The sequence below is a fragment of the Carcharodon carcharias genome, assembly GCF_017639515.1.
Source record: "Carcharodon carcharias isolate sCarCar2 chromosome X unlocalized genomic scaffold, sCarCar2.pri SUPER_X_unloc_8, whole genome shotgun sequence".
Lineage (NCBI taxonomy): Eukaryota > Metazoa > Chordata > Chondrichthyes > Lamniformes > Lamnidae > Carcharodon > Carcharodon carcharias.
In genome coordinates this window covers 246,985-261,035 of record NW_024470885.1, presented here as the reverse complement: position 1 = coordinate 261,035, position 14,051 = coordinate 246,985, and the positions used below count along the sequence as shown (strand labels likewise).

Sequence of the window (14,051 nt, the reverse complement as noted above, 5' to 3'; positions counted from 1 at the left end):
GGTCAGCGGGACAGAGTGGTCTCGGTGTTCAGTCCCACAGTCAGCAGGACTGAGTGGTCTCGGTGTCCAGTCCCACGGTCAGTGGGACCGAGTGGTCTCGGTGTCCGTGGGACTGAGTGGTCTCGGTGTCCAGTCCCACGGTCAGTGGGAGAGAGTGGTCTCGGTGTCCAGTCCCATGGTCAGTGTGATTAAGTGGTCTCTGTGTCCGGTCCCACGGTCGGTGAGACCGAGTGGTCTCGGTGTCCAGTCCCACAGTCAGTGGGACAGAGTGGTCTCGGTGTCCAGTCCCACAGTCAGTGGGACAGAGTGGTCTCGGTGTCCAGTCCCACAGTCAGTGGGACAGAGTGGTCTCGGTGTCCAGTCCCACGGTCAGTGGGACAGAGTGGTCTCGGTGTCCAGTCCCACGGTCAGTGGGGCTGTGTGGTCTCGGTGTCCGGTCTGATGGTCAGCGGGACAGAGTGGTCTCTGTCCATTCCGCTGGTCAGCGGGACTGAGTGGTCTCAGTGTCCAGTCCCATGGTCAGTGGGAGCGAGTGGTCTCGGTGTCTGTGGGACTGAGTGGTCTCGGTGTCTGTTCCCACGGTCAGTGGGACCGAGTGGTCTCGGTGTCCGGTCTGATGGTCAGTGGGACCGAGTGGTCTTGCTGTCCGGTCCCACGGTCAGTGGGACCGAGTGGCCTCTGTCCATTCCGATGGTCAGTGGAACTGAGTGGTCAGTGTCCAGTCCTATGGTCAGTGGGACTGAGTGGTCTCAGTGTCCAGTCCCATGGTCAGCGCGACTGAGTGGTCTCAGTGTCCAGTCCCACGGTCAGTGGGAGAGAGTGGTCTCAGTGTCCAGTCCAATGGTCAGCGGGACTGGTCTGTGTCCAGTCTATCATTGGGTCTGAGCTTTCTTGGTGTCCAGTCCCACGGTCAGTGGGACCGAGTGATCTCGGTGTCCAGTCTGATGGTCAGCGGGACAGTGGTCTCTGTCCATTCCGATGGTCTGTGGAACTGAGTGGTCAGTGTCCAGTCCCATGGTCAGTGGGACTGAGTGGTCACAGTGTCCAGTCCCATGGTCAGTGGGACTGAGTGGTCACAGTGTCCAGTCCCATGGTCAGTGGGACTGAGTGGTCACAGTGTCCAGTCCAATGGTCAGTGGGACTGAGTGGTCACAGTGTCCAGTCCCATGGTCAGTGGGACTGAGTGGTCACAGTGTCCAGTCCCATGGTCATTGGGACTGAGTGGTCACAGTGTCCTGTCCCTTGGTCAGTGGCACCAAGTGGTCTAGGTGACCGGTGCCACGGTCAGTGGGACCGAGTAGTCTCGGTGTCCTGTCCCACGGTCAACGGGACCGAGTGGTCTCGGTGTCCAGTCCCACGGTCAGTGGGACCGAGTGGTCTCGGTGTCCAGTCCCACGGTCAGTGGGACCGAGTGGTCTCGGTGTCCAGTCCCACGGTCAGCGGGACCGAGTGGTCTTGGTGTCCAGTCCCTCGGTCAGCGGGACCGAGTGGTCTTGTGTCCAGTCCCACGGTCAGCGGGACTGGTCTGTGTCCGGTCTATCATTGGGTCTGAGCTTTCTCAGTGTCCAGTCCCACGGTCAGCGGGAGAGAGTGGTCTCGGTGACCTGTCTGATGGTCAGCGGGACCGAGTGGTCTCAATGTCCAGTCCCATGGTCAGTGGGAGAGAGTGGTCTCGGTGTCCAGTCCAGTGGTCAGCAGGACTGGTCTGTGTCTGGTCTATCAGCGGGTCTGAACTTTCTTGGTGTCCAGTCCCATCGTCGGTGGGACTGAGTGATCTCGGTGACCAGTCTGATGGTCAGCGAGAATGAGTGGTCTCGGTGTCCGGTCCCATGGTCAGTGGGACCGAGTGGTCTCGGTGTCCGGTCCGGTGGTCAGTGGGACCGTGTGGTCTCGGTGTCCAGTCCCACGGTCAGCAGGACTGAGTGGTCTTGGTGTCCAGTCCCATGGTCAGTTGGGACTGAGTAGTTTCAATGTCTGGTCTGATGGTCAGTGGGTACTGAGTGGTCTCAGTGTCCAGTCCCATGGTCAGTGGGTACTGAGTGGTCTCAGTGTCCAGTCCCATGGTCAGTGGGACTGAGTGGTCTCAGTGTCCGGTCCCACAGTCAGGGGGCTGAGTAGTTTCAGTGTCCGGTCCCACGGTCAGTGGGGACTGAGTGGGCTCGGTGTCCAGTCTGATGGTCAGTGGGGACTGAGTGGCCTCGGTGTATGGTCTGATGGTCAGTGGGACTGAGTGGTCTCAGTGTCCAGTCCCATGGTCAGTGGGACCAAGTGGTCTCAACGTCCAGTCCCATGGTCAGTGGGACCGAGTGGTCTCAATGTCCGGTCTGATGGTCAGTGGGACCGAGTGGTCTTGGTGTCCGGTCTGTGGGTATTAGGACGATTGGTGGTCACTGAATTTGAAGTGACTCTGGACTGTTTGCATTGAATTGCATTTCGAGACGGAGATGTGTGTTTAAACCACATCGAGGTGCAGCGTTCACCGTGCGCCAGCGCGCGTAGGTCTGTGTGTGCATGTGTCCGTGTGTGTGTGTGTGTGTGTGTGCATGTGTCCGTGTGTGTGTATGTGCATGTGTCCGTGTGTGTGTGCATGTGCGTGTGCGTGGCCGTGTGTGTGTGTGTGCGTGGCCGTGTGTGTGTGTGTGTGCGTGGCCGTGTGTGTGTGTGTGTGCGTGGCCGTGTGTGTGTGTGTGTGCGTGGCCGTGTGTGTGTGTGTGTGTGCGTGGCCGTGTGTGTGTGTGTGTGTGTGCGTGGCCGTGTGTGTGTGTGTGTGTGTGCGTGGCCGTGTGTGTTTGTGTGCGTGGCCGTGTGTGTGTGTGCGTGGCCGTGTGTGTGTGTGTGCGTGGCCGTGTGTGTGTGTGTGCGTGGCCGTGTGTGTGTGTGTGCGTGGCCGTGTGTGTGTGTGTGTGCGTGGCCGTGTGTGTGTGTGGGCGTGGTCGTGTGTGTGTGGGCGTGGTCGTGTGTGTGTGGGCGTGGGCGTGTGTGTGTGGGCGTGGGCGTGTGTGTGTGGGCGTGGTCGTGTGTGTGTGGGCGTGGTCGTGTGTGTGTGTGCGTGGCCGTGTGTGTGCGTGGCGGTGTGTGTGCGTGGCCGTGTGTGTGCGTGGCCGTGTGTGTGCGTGGCCGTGTGTGTGCGCGGCCGTGTGTGTGTGTGTGTGCGCGGCCGTGTGTGTGTGTGTGCGTGGCCGTGTGTGTGTGTGTGCGGCCGTGTGTGTGTGTGTGCGGCCGTGTGTGTGTGTGTGCGGCCGTGTGTGTGTGTGTGCGGCCGTGTGTGTGTGTGCGCGGCCGTGTGTGTGTGGCCGTGTGTGTGTGTGCGTGGCCGTGTGTGTGCGTGGCCGTGTGTGTGTGTGTGCGTGGCCGTGTGTGTGTGTGTGCGTGGCCGTGTGTGTGTGTGTGCGTGGCCGTGTGTGTGTGTGTGTGCGTGGCCGTGTGTGTGTGTGTGCGTGGCCGTGTGTGTGTGTGTGTGCGTGGCCGTGTGTGTGTGTGTGCGTGGCCTTGTGTGTGTGTGTGCGTGGCCGTGTGTGTGTGTGTGCGTGGCCGTGTGTGTGTGTGTGCGTGGCCGTGTGTGTGTGTGTGCGTGGCCGTGTGTGTGTGTGTGCGTGGCCGTGTGTGTGTGTGTGCGTGGCCGTGTGTGTGTGTGTGCGTGGCCGTGTGTGTGTGTGTGCGTGGCCGTGTGTGTGTGTGTGTGTGCGTGGCCGTGTGTGTGTGTGTGTGCGTGGCCGTGTGTGTGTGTGTGTGTGCGTGGCCGTGTGTGTGTGTGTGCGTGTACGTGGCAGTGTGTGTGTACATGGCAGTGTATGTACGTGGCGGGGTGTGTGTGTGTACGTGGCAGTGTGTGTGTGTGCGTGTACGTAGCAGTGTATGCGTGTACGTGACAGTGTGTGTGTGTGCGTGTACGTGGCCGTGTGTGTGTGTGCGTGTGCGTGGCCGTGTGTGTGTGTGTGTGTGCGTGGCCGTGTGTGTGTGTGCGTGGCCGTGTGTGTGTGTGCGTGGCCGTGTGTGTGTGTGCGTGGCCGTGTGTGTGTGTGCGTGGCCGTGTGTGTGTGTGCGTGGCCGTGTGTGTGTGTGCGTGGCCGTGTGTGTGTGTGTGTGTGCGTGGCCGTGTGTGTGTGTGTGTGTGCGCGGCCGTGTGTGTGTGTGTGCGCGGCCGTGTGTGTGTGTGTGCGCGGCCGTGTGTGTGTGTGTGCGCGGCCGTGTGTGTGTGTGTGCGCGGCCGTGTGTGTGTGTGTGCGTGGCCGTGTGTGTGTGTGTGCGTGGCCGTGTGTGTGTGTGTGCGTGGCCGTGTGTGTGTGTGTGCGTGGCCGTGTGTGTGTGTGTGCGTGGCCGTGTGTGTGTGTGTGTGCGTGGCCGTGTGTGTGTGTGTGTGCGTGGCCGTGTGTGTGTGTGTGTGTGCGTGGCCGTGTGTGTGTGTGTGCGTGTACGTGGCAGTGTGTGTGTACATGGCAGTGTATGTACGTGGCGGGGTGTGTGTGTGTACGTGGCAGTGTGTGTGTGTGCGTGTACGTAGCAGTGTATGCGTGTACGTGACAGTGTGTGTGTGTGCGTGTACGTGGCCGTGTGTGTGTGTGCGTGTGCGTGGCCGTGTGTGTGTGTGCGTGTGCGTGGCCGTGTGTGTGTGTGCGTGGCCGTGTGTGTGTGTGCGTGGCCGTGTGTGTGTGTGCGTGGCCGTGTGTGTGTGTGCGTGGCCGTGTGTGTGTGTGCGTGGCCGTGTGTGTGTGTGCGTGGCCGTGTGTGTGTGTGTGTGTGCGTGGCCGTGTGTGTGTGTGTGTGCGCGGCCGTGTGTGTGTGTGTGCGCGGCCGTGTGTGTGTGTGTGTGCGCGGCCGTGTGTGTGTGTGTGCGCGGCCGTGTGTGTGTGTGTGCGCGGCCGTGTGTGTGTGTGTGCGCGGCCGTGTGTGTGTGTGTGCGCGGCCGTGTGTGTGTGTGTGCGCGGCCATGTGTGTGTGTACGCGGCAGTGTGTGTGTGTACGTGGCAGTGTGTGTGTGTACGTGGCAGTGTGTGTGTGTACGTGGCAGTGTGTGTGTGTACGTGGCAGTGTGTGTGTGTACGTGGCAGTGTGTGTGTACGTGGCAGTGTGTGTGTGTACGTGGCAGTGTGTGTGTGTACGTGGCAGTGTGTGTGTGTGTACGTGGCAGTGTGTGTGTGTACGCGGCAGTGTGTGTGTGTACGCGGCAGTGTGTGTGTGTACGCGGCAGTGTGTGTGTGTACGCGGCAGTGTGTGTGTGTACGCGGCAGTGTGTGTGTGTACGCGGCAGTGTGTGTGTGTACGCGGCAGTGTGTGTGTGTACGCGGCAGTGTGTGTGTGTACGCGGCAGTGTGTGTGTGTACGCGGCAGTGTGTGTGTGTACGCGGCAGTGTGTGTGTGTACGCGGCAGTGTGTGTGTGTGCGTGTACGTGGCAGCGTGTGTGTGTGTGCGTGTACGTGGCAGCGTGTGTGTGTGTGCGTGTACGTGGCAGCGTGTGTGTGTGTGCGTGTACGTGGCAGCGTGTGTGTGTGCGTGTACGTGGCAGCGTGTGTGTGTGCGTGTACGTGGCAGCGTGTGTGTGCGTGTACGTGGCAGCGTGTGTGTGTGCGTGTACGTGGCAGCGTGTGTGTGTGCGTGTACGTGGCAGCGTGTGTGTGTGCGTGTACGTGGCAGCGTGTGTGTGTGCGTGTACGTGGCAGCGTGTGTGTGTGCGTGTACGTGGCAGCGTGTGTGTGTGCGTGTACGTGGCAGCGTGTGTGTGTGCCTGTACGTGGCAGCGTGTGTGTGTGCGTGTACGTGGCAGTGTGTGTGTACGTGGCGGGGTGTGTGTGTGTACGTGGCAGTGTGTGTGTGTGCGTGTACGTAGCAGTGTATGCGTGTACGTGACAGTGTGTGTGTGTGCATGTACGTGGCAGTGTGTGTGTGTGCGTGTACGTGGCAGTGTGTGTGTGTGCGTGTACGTGGCAGTGTGTGTGTACATGGCAGTGTATGTACGTGGCGGGGTGTGTGTGTGTACGTGGCAGTGTGTGTGTGTGTGTGTACGTAGCAGTGTATGCGTGTAAGTGACAGTGTGTGTGAGTACGTGGCAGTGTGTGTGTGAGTACGTGGCAGTGTGTGTGTGAGTACGTGGCAGTGTGTGTGTGAGTACGTGGCAGTGTGTGTGTGAGTACGTGGCAGTGTGTGTGTGAGTACGTGGCAGTGTGTGTGTGTGTACGTGGCAGTGTGTGTGCGTACGTGGCAGTGTGTGTGCGTACGTGGCAGTGTGTGTGCGTACGTGGCAGTGTGTGTGCGTACGTGGCAGTGTGTGAGTGTACATGGCAGTGTGTGTGTGTACGTGGCAGTGTGTGTGTGTACGTGGCAGTGTGTGTGTACGTGGCAGTGTGTGTGTACGTGGCAGTGTGTGTGTGTGTGTGTGTACGTGGCTGTGTGTGTGTGTACGTGGCAGTGTGTGTGTGTGTGTGTGCACGTGGCAGTGTGTGTGTGTGTGTGTGCACGTGGCAGTGTGTGTGTGTGTGTGTGTGCACGTGGCAGTGTGTGTGTGTGTGTGTATGTGGCAGTGTGTGTGTGTACGTGGCAGTGTGTGTGTGTACGTGGCAGTGTGTGTGTGTACGTGGCAGTGTGTGTGTGTACGTGGCAGTGTGTGTGTGTGTGTGTACGTGGCAGTGTGTGTGTGTGTGTGTACGTGGCAGTGTGTGTGTGTGTGTGTACGTGGCAGTGTGTGTGTGTGTGTGTACGTGGCAGTGTGTGTGTGTGTGTGTACGTGGCAGTGTGTGTGTGTGTGTGTACGTGGCAGTGTGTGTGTGTGTGTGTACGTGGCAGTGTGTGTGTGTGTGTGTGTACGTGGCAGTGTGTGTGTGTACGTGGCAGTGTGTGTGTGTGTGTATGTACGTGGCAGTGTGTGTGTGTGTACGTGGCAGTGTGTGTACGTGGCAGTGTGTGTGTGTGTACGTGGCTGTGTGTGTGTGTGTACGTGGCTGTGTGTGTGTGTGTACGTGGCTGTGTGTGTGTACGTGGCTGTGTGTGTGTACGTGGCTGTGTGTGTGTGTGTGTACGTGGCTGTGTGTGTGTGTGTACGTGGCTGTGTGTGTGTGTGTACGTGGCTGTGTGTGTGTGTACGTGGCTGTGTGTGTGTGTGTACGTGGCTGTGTGTGTGTGTGTACGTGGCTGTGTGTGTGTGTGTGTACGTGGCTGTGTGTGTGTGTGTGTACGTGGCTGTGTGTGTGTGTACGTGGCTGTGTGTGTGTGTACGTGGCAGTGTGTGTGTGTACGTGGCAGTGTGTGTGTGTACGTGGCAGTGTGTGTACGTGGCAGTGTGTGTGTGTGTACATGGCAGTGTGTGTGTGTACGTGGCAGTGTGTGTGTGTGTGTGTGTGTACGTGGCAGTGTGTGTGTGTACGTGGCAGTGTGTGTGTGTGTGTGTGTACGTGGCAGTGTGTGTGTGTGTGTGTGTGTGTGTACGTGGCAGTGTGTATGTGTGTGTGTGTGTACGTGGCAGTGTGTATGTGTGTGTGTGTGTACGTGGCTGTGTGTGTGTGTGTACGTGGCTGTGTGTGTGTGTACGTGGCTGTGTGTGTGTGTACGTGGCTGTGTGTACGTGTACGTGGCTGTGTGTACGTGTACGTGGCTGTGTGTGTGTGTACGTGTACGTGGCAGTGTGTGTGTATACGTGGCAGTGTGTGTGTGTATACGTGGCAGTGTGTGTGTGTACGTGGCAGTGTGTGTGTGTACGTGGCAGTGTGTGTGTGTACATGGCAGTGTGTGTGTACATGGCAGTGTGTGTGTGTGTACATGGCAGTGTGTGTGTGTGTACATGGCAGTGTGTGTGTGTGTACATGGCAGTGTGTGTGTGTGTACATGGCAGTGTGTGTGTGTGTACATGGCAGTGTGTGTGTGTGTACATGGCAGTGTGTGTGTGTGTACGTGGCAGTGTGTGTGTGTGTACGTGGCAGTGTGTGTGTGTGTACGTGGCAGTGTGTGTGTGTGTACGTGGCAGTGTGTGTGTGTGTGTACGTGGCAGTGTGTGTGTGTGTACGTGGCAGTGTGTGTGTGTGTACGTGGCAGTGTGTGTGTGTGTACGTGGCAGTGTGTGTGTGTGTACGTGGCGCTGTGTGTGTGTGTACGTGGCGCTGTGTATGTGTGTGTGTGTGTGTGTGTGTACGTGGCTGTGTGTGTGTGTATGTGGCTGTGTGTGTGTGTACGTGGCTGTGTACGTGGCTGTGTGTGTGTACGTGGCTGTGTGTGTGTGTGTGTGTGTACGTGGCTGTGTGTGTGTGTGTGTGTACGTGGCTGTGTGTGTGTGTACGTGGCTGTGTGTGTGTGTACGTGGCAGTGTGTGTGTGTGCGTGTACGCGGCAGTGTGTGTGTGTGCGTGTACGCGGCAGTGTGTGTGTGTGCGTGTACGCGGCAGTGTGTGTGTGTGCGTGTACGCGGCAGTGTGTGTGTGTGCGTGTACGCGGCAGTGTGTGTGTGTACGTGGCAGTGTGTGTGTGTACGTGGCAGTGTGTGTGTGTACGTGGCTGTGTGTGTGTGTACGTGGCTGTGTGTGTGTGTAAGTGGCAGTGTGTGTGTGTAAGTGGCAGTGTGTGTGTGTAAGTGGCAGTGTGTGTGTGTAAGTGGCAGTGTGTGTGTGTAAGTGGCAGTGTGTGTGTGTACGTGGCAGTGTGTGTGTACACGGCAGTGTGTGTGTACACGGCAGTGTGTGTGTACACGGCAGTGTGTGTGTACACGGCAGTGTGTGTGTACACGGCAGTGTGTGTGTACACGGCAGTGTGTGTGTACACGGCAGTGTGTGTGTACATGGCAGTGTGTGTGTGTGTACATGGCAGTGTGTGTGTGTGTACATGGCAGTGTGTGTGTGTGTGTACATGGCAGTGTGTGTGTGTGTGTGTACATGGCAGTGTGTGTGTGTACATGGCAGTGTGTGCGTGTACATGGCTGTGTGTGCGTGTACATGGCTGTGTGTGCGTGTACATGGCTGTGTGTGCGTGTACATGGCTGTGTGTGCGTGTACATGGCAGTGTGTGTGCGTGTACATGGCAGTGTGTGTGCGTGTACATGGCAGTGTGTGTGTGTGTACATGGCAGTGTGTGTGTGTGTACATGGCAGTGTGTGTGTGTGTACATGGCAGTGTGTGTGTGTGTACGTGGCAGTGTGTGTGTGTGTACGTGGCAGTGTGTGTGTGTACGTGGCTGTGTGTGTGTGTGTACGTGGCTGTGTACGTGGCTGTGTGTGTGTGTACGTGGCTGTGTGTGTGTGTGTGTGTGTGTGTGTGTGTACGTGGCTGTGTGTGTGTGTACGTGGCTGTGTGTGTGTGTGTACGTGGCAGTGTGTGTGTGTGTGTACGTGGCAGTGTGTGTGTGTGTGTGCGTGTACGTGGCAGTGTGTGTGTGCGTGTACGTGGCAGTGTGTGTGTGTGCGTGTACGCGGCAGTGTGTGTGGTCGTGTGTGCGTGGCAGTGTGTGTGTGCGCGTGTACGTGGCAGTGTGTGTGTGCGCGTGTACGTAGCTGTGTGTGTGTGTACGTAGCTGTGTGTGCGTGTACGTGGCAGTGTGTGCGTGTACGTGGCAGTGTATGCGTGTACGTGACAGTGTGTGTGTGTGTACGTGGCAGTGTGTGTGTGTGTACGTGACAGTGTGTGTGTGTGTACGTGGCAGTGTGTGTGTGTGTGTACGTGACAGTGTGTGTGTGTGTACGTGGCAGTGTGTGTGTGTGTGTACGTGACAGTGTGTGTGTGTGTGTACGTGACTGTGTGTGTGTGTGTGTACGTGGCAGTGTGTGTGTGTGTACGTGGCAGTGTGTGTGTGTGTACGTGGCTGTGTGTGTGTACGTGGCAGTGTGTGTGTGTACGTGGCTGTGTGTGTGTGTGTACGTGGCTGTGTGTGTGTGTACGTGGCTGTGTGTGTGTGTGTACGTGGCTGTGTGTGTGTGTGTATACATGGCTGTGTGTGTGTGTATACATGGCAGTGTGTGTGTGTGTGTACACATGGCAGTGTGTGTGTGTGTGTACACATGGCAGTGTGTGTGTACACATGGCAGTGTGTGTGTACACATGGCAGTGTGTGTGTACACATGGCAGTGTGTGTGTACACATGGCAGTGTGTGTGTACACATGGCAGTGTGTGTGTACACATGGCAGTGTGTGTGTACACATGGCAGTGTGTGTGTACACATGGCAGTGTGTGTGTACACATGGCAGTGTGTGTGTACACATGGCAGTGTGTGTGTACACATGGCAGTGTGTGTGTACACATGGCAGTGTGTGTGTACACATGGCAGTGTGTGTGTACACATGGCAGTGTGTGTGTACACATGGCAGTGTGTGTGTACACATGGCAGTGTGTGTGTACACATGGCAGTGTGTGTGTACACATGGCAGTGTGTGTGTACACATGGCAGTGTGTGTGTACACATGGCAGTGTGTGTGTACACATGGCAGTGTGTGTGTACACATGGCAGTGTGTGTACACATGGCAGTGTGTGTACACATGGCAGTGTGTGTACACATGGCAGTGTGTGTACACATGGCAGTGTGTGTACACATGGCAGTGTGTGTACACATGGCAGTGTGTGTACACATGGCAGTGTGTGTACACATGGCAGTGTGTGTACACATGGCAGTGTGTGTACACATGGCAGTGTGTGTACACATGGCAGTGTGTGTACACATGGCAGTGTGTGTGTGTGTGTACACATGGCTGTGTGTGTGTGTGTGTGTACACATGGCTGTGTGTGTGTGTGTGTGTACACATGGCTGTGTGTGTGTGTGTGTACACATGGCAGTGTGTGTGTGTGTACACATGGCAGTGTGTGTGTGTGTACACATGGCTGTGTGTGTGTGTGTACACATGGCAGTGTGTGTGTGTGTACACATGGCAGTGTGTGTGTGTGTACACATGGCAGTGTGTGTGTGTGTACACATGGCAGTGTGTGTGTGTGTACACATGGCAGTGTGTGTGTGTGTACACATGGCAGTGTGTGTGTGTGTACACATGGCAGTGTGTGTGTGTGTACACATGGCAGTGTGTGTGTGTGTACACATGGCAGTGTGTGTGTGTGTACACATGGCAGTGTGTGTGTGTGTACACATGGCAGTGTGTGTGTGTGTACACATGGCAGTGTGTGTGTGTGTACACATGGCAGTGTGTGTGTGTGTACACATGGCAGTGTGTGTGTGTGTACACATGGCAGTGTGTGTGTGTGTACACATGGCAGTGTGTGTGTGTGTACACATGGCAGTGTGTGTGTGTGTACACATGGCAGTGTGTGTGTGTGTACACATGGCAGTGTGTGTGTGTGTGTACACACGTGGCAGTGTGTGTGTGTGTGTATACACGTGGCAGTGTGTGTGTGTGTGTACACGTGGCAGTGTGTGTGTGTGTGTACACGTGGCAGTGTGTGTGTGTGTGTACACGTGGCAGTGTGTGTGTGTGTGTACACGTGGCAGTGTGTGTGTGTGTGTACACGTGGCAGTGTGTGTGTGTGTGTACACGTGGCAGTGTGTGTGTGTGTACACGTGGCAGTGTGTGTGTGTGTACACGTGGCAGTGTGTGTGTGTGTACACGTGGCAGTGTGTGTGTGTGTACACGTGGCAGTGTGTGTGTGTGTACACGTGGCAGTGTGTGTGTGTGTACACATGGCAGTGTGTGTGTGTGTACACATGGCAGTGTGTGTGTGTGTACACATGGCAGTGTGTGTGTGTGTACACATGGCAGTGTGTGTGTGTGTACACATGGCAGTGTGTGTGTGTACACATGGCAGTGTGTGTGTGTGTACACATGGCAGTGTGTGTGTGTGTACACATGGCAGTGTGTGTGTGTGTACACATGGCAGTGTGTGTGTGTGTACACATGGCAGTGTGTGTGTGTGTACACATGGCAGTGTGTGTGTGTGTGTGTGTGTGTGTGTGTGCACATGGCAGTGTGTGTGTGTGTGTGCACATGGCAGTGTGTGTGTGTGTGTGCACATGGCAGTGTGTGTGTGTGTGCACATGGCAGTGTGTGTGTGTGTGCACATGGCAATGTGTGTGTGTGTGTGTGCACATGGCAGTATGTGTGCGTGTGCACATGGCAGTGTGTGCGTGTACACATGGCAGTGTGTGCGTGTACACATGGCAGTGTGTGCGCGTACACATGGCAGTGTGTGTGCGCGTACACATGGCAGTGTGTGTGCACGTACACATGGCAGTGTGTGTGCGCGTACGCACATGGCAGTGTGTGTGCGCGTACGCGGCGGGGGGTGTGTGTGCGCGTACGCGGCGGGGGGTGTGTGGGTACGCGGCGGGGGGTGTGTGTGTGTGTACGTGGCGGGGGGTGTGTGTGTGTACGTGGCGGGGGGTGTGTGTGTGTACGTGGCGGGGGGTGTGTGTGTGTACGTGGCGGGGGGTGTGTGTGTGTGTACGTGGCGGGGGGTGTGTGTGTGTGTACGTGGCGGGGGGTGTGTGTGTGCGTGTGTACGTGGCGGCGGTGTGTGTGTACGTGGCGGCGGTGTGTGTGTGTGTGTACGTGGCGGGGGTGTGTGTGTGTGTGTACGTGGCGGGGAGTGTGTGTGTGTACGTGGCGGGGAGTGTGTGTGTGTACGTGGCGGGGGGTGTGTATGTGTGTGTGTACGTGGCGGGGGTGTGTGTGTGTGTACGTGGCGGGGGGTGTGTGTGTGTACGTGGCGGGGGTGTGTGTACGTGGCGGGGTGTGTGTGTGTACGTGGCGGGGGGTGTGTGTGTGTGTGTGTACGTGGCGGGGGGTGTGTGTGTGTGTGTACGTGGCGGGGGGTGTGTGTGTGTGTGTGTACGTGGCGGGGTGTGTGTGTGTGTACGTGGCGGGGGGTGTGTGTGTGTACGTGGCGGGGGGTGTGTGTGTGTACGTGGCGGGGGGTGTGTGTGTGTACGTGGCGGGGGGTGTGTGTGTACGTGGCGGGGGGTGTGTGTGTGTACGTGGCGGGGGGTGTGTGTGTGTACGTGGCGGGGGGTGTGTGTGTGTACGTGGCGGGGGGTGTGTGTGTGTACGTGGCGGGGGGTGTGTGTGTGTACGTGGCGGGGGGTGTGTGTGTGTACGTGGCGGGGGGTGTGTGTGTGTACGTGGCGGGGGGTGTGTGTGTGTACGTGGCGGGGGGTGTGTGTGTGTACGTGGCGGGGGGTGTGTGTGTGTACGTGGCGGGGGGTGTGTGTGTGTACGTGGCGGGGGTGTGTGTACGTGGCGGGGGGGGTGTGTGTGTGTGTACGTGGCGGGGGGGGTGTGTGTGTGTGTACGTGGCGGGGGGGGTGTGTGTGTGTGTACGTGGCGGGGTGTGTGTGTGTACGTGGCGGGGGGTGTGTGTGTGTGTACGTGGCGGGGGGTGTGTGTGTGTGTGTGTACGTGGCGGGGGTGTGTGTGTGTGTACGTGGCGGGGGGTGTGTGTGTGTGTGTACGTGGCGGGGGGTGTGTGTGTGTGTACGTGGCGGGGGGGGTGTGTGTGTGTGTACGTGGCGGGGGGTGTGTGTGTGTGTACGTGGCGGGGGGTGTGTGTGTGTGTACGTGGCGGGGGGTGTGTGTGTACGTGGCGGGGTGTGTGTGTGTGTACGTGGCGGTGTGTGTGTACGTGGCGGGGGGTGTGTGTGTGTGTGTGTACGTGGCGGGGGGTGTGTGTGTGTGTGTGTGTACGTGGCGGGGTGTGTGTGTGTGTACGTGGCGGGGGGTGTGTGTGTGTGTACGTGGCGGGGGGTGTGTGTGTGTACGTGGCGGGGGGTGTGTGTGTGTGTACGTGGCGGGGGGTGTGTGTGTGTACGTGGCGGGGGTGTGTGTGTGTGTACGTGGCGGGGGGTGTGTGTGTGTGTGTGTACGTGGCGGGGGGTGTGTGTGTGTGTACGTGGCGGGGGGTGTGTGTGTGTACGTGGCGGGGGGTGTGTGTGTGTACGTGGCGGGGGGTGTGTGTGTGTACGTGGCGAGGGGTGTGTGTGTGTACGTGGCGGGGGGTGTGTGTGTACGTGGCGGGGGGTGTGTGTGTGTGTGTACGTGGCGGGGGGTGTGTGTGTACGTGGCGGGGGGTGTGTGTGTACGTGGCGGGGGTGTGTGTGTGTGTGTGTACGTGGCGGGGGGTGTGTGTGTGTGTGTGTGTACGTGGC

The 14,051-nt window shown here is 58.1% G+C and overlaps 1 protein-coding gene across 3 annotated transcripts in view; it reads left to right on the top strand.

Moving 5' to 3' along the window:
• LOC121275108 (poly(rC)-binding protein 3-like) overlaps positions 1-14,051 on the top strand; it is a 158,451-nt gene that overhangs the window by 139,767 nt on the left and 4,633 nt on the right. The gene's annotated exons all lie outside the window — the stretch shown is intronic.